The 5,079-nt window shown below is 38.5% G+C and overlaps 1 long non-coding RNA gene across 1 annotated transcript; it reads right to left on the reverse strand.

Annotated features, from left to right (window-relative positions):
• Positions 1-206: 206 nt before the first annotated feature.
• Positions 207-2,696, reverse strand: LOC146946637 (uncharacterized). Its single transcript, XR_015026788.1, has 2 exons — positions 2,541-2,696; positions 207-487 (listed from the first exon to the last, which is right to left on the reverse strand). It is a non-coding gene; the product is annotated as an uncharacterized LOC146946637 (long non-coding RNA).
• Positions 2,697-5,079: the final 2,383 nt, after the last annotated feature.

Below are 5,079 nucleotides of genomic sequence, written 5' to 3' on the forward strand. Positions count from 1 at the left end.
GCAGGAGTATGTCTCTTTCTATCAACAACAGCTCCTTCTTCATCAAGAACCAAGCCATCTCCAACACCTTCTTCCAGTATGTCCCATAGTTCTTCGTCCAAACTCATGACATAGCTGTAGAAGTTAGTTTTCTTGTAACACCCTATTTCTATTAAGCGGTAAAACGCGCGAATACATCAGAAATATTCTAGAAAATAGATGCTACGTCTCCGAATAACCACAATTCATACATGCATAAGGATCATGTTATACCACATAGCAGCGGAACAATATATAATTCATAAACACTCTGGATCTCCAAACTAAATACAAATGTATCATCCAAATCTCAAATAACAGAATATCTCAACAACTCCAAAATACAAAGTCAAATAAACAACATGCAAAGACTATCCTAGATCAGAGCCCTAATCTAGACACTTGCATGAAAAAGAGGAACTCCACTCCTCGGCATCAACAAGCAACAACTAAGCATCCTGCACTCCATCTACCCGTCCATACGGAAAGGTAGGTGGTAAACCACTGAGGGTTAGCATTACATCATCATAATCCACTTAAAATTAACAAGAAACTTTGAGAATGAAAGATACATTTAAGAACGATGAATAACAAACTACACACGTATTCACAAGTATTCTTAACATTCACATCATTCAATATCAACATCTCAAATCCATATCCACAAGTGTATCATACACACATCACAAGATCAACCATCTTAATCAACAATTAACAAATTCAATCATCATTCACAACTCAAATGTATTTCAGTTCACCAACAAGTATGCAATGACTCTAGACTCATCTAGATGCATGTGGTACCAATTCTCCTCAAGGTCGTCACCCATGATGCAACAAAAACATCATTATCAACGGCTATAGTCAACGGCAATATGGATATAACATCCGACACGACATATGATGCATGAACATATGACTCAATTCACTATGCATATGTTCACAACAATTCAACGGCTATAATCAACGGCTATAAGTCAACGGCTATAATCATCATCCAACTATATCATATAGTTCATATCTCCACATAGTTCCTTACATTCCAAATAAAAGAACAATCACAACATATGATCACAAACATCATATTCATCACTTAACAACCATTCATACATCATCTCATAATCATATCAATCTAATCATAGAGGGTTCATAAGCAATTGGCCCTCAATGATCATTTTCAATCAAGTTCGTCTCATAAATCACAATATTGAAAATAATTGAGCACCTAAGCCAAAACCAAGTAAACAAGCTCAATAGCCTATGCCTTGTATGCTCACAGTCCACATGTGTGTGCAGTAGAGGATACGTAAGCATTTCATCGGCCAAATCCGACGAATTCATAAAAATCACAAGGTTCGTCTCACTTTATCACTTTTCAAGAAATTTTCCATTTCCAATCAAAACAAGTCCAAACTTAATGGAACCATTCACAACCATTTTTAGAAGTCATATAAACATCATACATACTTAACCCTACTTCATTCTTTTGAGAAAACAAGTTTTCAGAAAAATCAGCGTTCTTGAACATTCCTTGAACAATCAACAAAAAGCTTGATTAAATCCAAGGAGTCAAGTTCAACTCAATTCTTTTGATGTTTCCATAGGTTTAGAAAGTCTAGAAAATAGTGAAAACATCGAAAGAATCAGTTTTGGAAGTCCGGAATTGGCCCCAAAGCACCCCAACCCAACACAACAAGGCAAGCACCCATGAGGGGCTGCCAAGCCACGCCCAGGCATGGCTTCCTGCGCCCAGGCGCAAATGGGCAGCAGCCAGTGTGCTGAGCTGCGGTTCTGTGCAGTCCCGGTTTTCCGGTTTCGCCATTTCGTTCATAAAATCTCGACCGTTAACCCAAATTCAATTCCGTTTTTGCCTATGCGTTCTACTCAATTAATCCTATCATATTTTTCTGAAAAATTATATTTTCACAATCTCCAAAACAGCTTATCCCATAATCACTTATTTCCCAAAACACTTAAAATCTGTTTTTCTCAAAATCCCAATTCTCTCCCAAACCATTCCTCATTACCAAACAACAACCAAAAACAGGAAATCATTATACCATAACTCATCATAATCAACTTGTTTCATTCATTAAAATCATCGACACTACAATTCCACTTAATCTCATCAAAATTCACCAATTCATCAATTTTCCACAACTTTCAACAACAGCAACATATTCATCCCCAATTCACCATTTCAATGATACCCATTGCATCAATTCAACAACAACATATGTGAAGATAACAACAACAACATTTGAACATAAATTCATTGCACAATTCAACACTACAACTTCAATTCTCATCAAACTTGCTCAAGAACACAAAGCACCAACAACTATGCATTTAAACATGTTAATTCACATACTAACATGCAATCATCATATGAATCATGTTCTCAAACATAACAACAGCAATCATGCACAAATTTTATAACAATTAGATTCAATTCATCAATTTCACAAAAATGGGTAAGAAAGAAAAAGTTATGAATTATGGTTGAATTCTAACCCTCTTACCTCTAGCACCAAGATTCTCTAACCCAAGCCTCAATTTAGCTCCTAGATGATGAATCCCTCTTCTAGCTCTAGCCTTCCTCTTCAATCTCTTCAAACCCTTTCTTCTCTCTATCTCTATCTCTTCTCTCAAATGAAATGAAATGATAAAATGTTTGTAAAACCTAGTTTCACCAACAACTAGAGTTTTATATACTAGCTCTACTCAATTGGGCTTATCTCTTAAACCTTAATGGGCCTAACCCATTTCTATTCTAACACCCAAATGTCACTACTCACTTAACGGTAAATTATAACACTAACGGTCACTTAATGGTAATTAAAATAATTACTACACCCTCTCTAGTAACTTGGTAAAATAATACTCCTACTAAACATTAAAAATAATCCTCGTTCAAAATTACAAAATTACCCCTACTCTCAAAATGACCAAACTACCCCTAAGTCCAAAATGACTAAAATACCCTTCTAACACCGAATTCTACAAATCCCAACCAAAAATACACACAGATGCAAATAATCACATAAGAGCACATATAACAAACACAAATAAATAATTAAAATAAAAACTAGCGAAAATCGGGCTGTTACAACTCTCCCCCACTAAAAAGAATTTTCGCCCTCGAAAATTACCTGAAGGAAACAACTCCGGATATGAAACCTTCATCCTACTCTCCGATTCCCAAGTGGCACTCTCACCCGTCGGTCCAACCCAAATCACTTTAACCAAAACGATCTCCTTGCCACGCAAACGCTTCACTTCACGATCCTCAATCCTAACTGGCCAAGTCTCAACAGTCAAATTATCCCTTACTTCCAAATCATCCACTTGGATCACATGAGACGCATCATACACATACTTCCTCAACTGAGACACATGAAACACATCATGAAGATTCGACAAAGATGGTGGTAACGCAATCCGATACGCTACAACCCCAACCTTCTCAACAATCTCAAAAGGTCCAACAAAACGAGGAGTTAACTTCCGACACTTCAAAGTACGTCCAACACCGGTTACAGGATTCACTCTCAAAAACACATGATCACCAACCTGAAACTCAAGGTCTTTCCTTCTCTTATCATGATAACTCTTCTGCCTACTCTGAGACGTTTTCATCTTCTCTTGGATCATCTTAACCTTTTCCGTAGTCTCTTGCACAACATCCGGTCCTAACAAAGCACCCTCTCCCGACTCATACCAACACAAAGGAGTTCTACACCTCCGACCATACAAAGCCTCAAACGGTGCCATTCCAATACTAGAATGAAGACTGTTGTTGTAAGTAAACTCAATCAATGGTAAACATTCAACCCAACTGACACCTTGCTCCAAAACACAAGCCCTCAACAAATCTTCCAAACTCTGAATAGTCCTCTCCGTCTGACCATCAAACTGGGGATGATAAGCGGAACTCAACCTCAACTTAGTCCCCAAAGCAACTTGCAAACTCTCCCAAAACTTAGAAGTAAACCTCGGATCCCGATCCGACACAATACTAGAAGGAATACCATGCAATCTAACAATCTGCTCAATGTAGATCTCAGCCAACTTTGCCACAGACATACCGGTCTTAATAGGAACAAAATGTGCCGACTTCGTCAACCAATCAACAATCACCCAAATTGAATCAAAACCCTTAACAGTCTTCGGCAACGCTCCCACAAAGTCCATTGATATATTATCCCACTTCCACTCTGGCACAAACAACGGTTGCATCAAACCTGACGGTCTCTGATGTTCAATCTTGGACTTCTGACAAACCAAACAAGCATACACAAACTCTGCGATCTCCTTCTTCATTCCAGGCCACCAAAACAACCTCTTCAAATCCTGATACATCTTAGTCGCTCCTGGATGAATACTCAAACTATTCATGTGACCTTCTTCCAAAATCTGCCTCTTAAGCTCAAGAACACTTGGTACACAGACACGATCACGAAACATCAAAACACCGTTCTCATCCAACCTGAAGTCTCCACCCTTACCTTGATTAACCAACACCACTCGATCAACAAGTTCCAAATCTTCCTTCTGACCATTCTTGATCTCCTCCAGAATATTACTTGTCAGCTTCAACATTCCCAACCTCACACCATCCGGTGTCAACTCACTAACCAAACTCAAATCTCGAAACTGTTCAATCAACTCTAACTCTTTTACCATCAAAGCAGACATATGCAACGACTTCCTACTCAACGCATCAGCAACAACAATGGCCTTTCCAGGGTGATAACTCAGCTGAAAATCAAAGTCCTTAAGATACTCCAACCACCTTCTCTGCCTCATATTCAACTCTTTCTGGTCAAACAAGTACTTCAAACTCTTATGGTCACTGAACACTTCAAACTTAGAACCATACAGATAATGCCTCCAAATCTTCAACACATACACCACGGCTGCTAATTCCAAATCGTGAGTCGGATAATTCTTCTCATGCACTTTCAACTGCCTCGAAGCATAAGCCACAACCTGACGATTCTGCATAAGCACACCACCAAGACCCATCTTAGAAGCATCACAATACACAACAAAAGATTC

The sequence above is a fragment of the Medicago sativa genome, chromosome 2, assembly GCF_051527215.1.
Source record: "Medicago sativa cultivar Bolivia chromosome 2, Bolivia_mono, whole genome shotgun sequence".
Classification (NCBI taxonomy): Eukaryota; Viridiplantae; Streptophyta; class Magnoliopsida; order Fabales; family Fabaceae; genus Medicago; species Medicago sativa.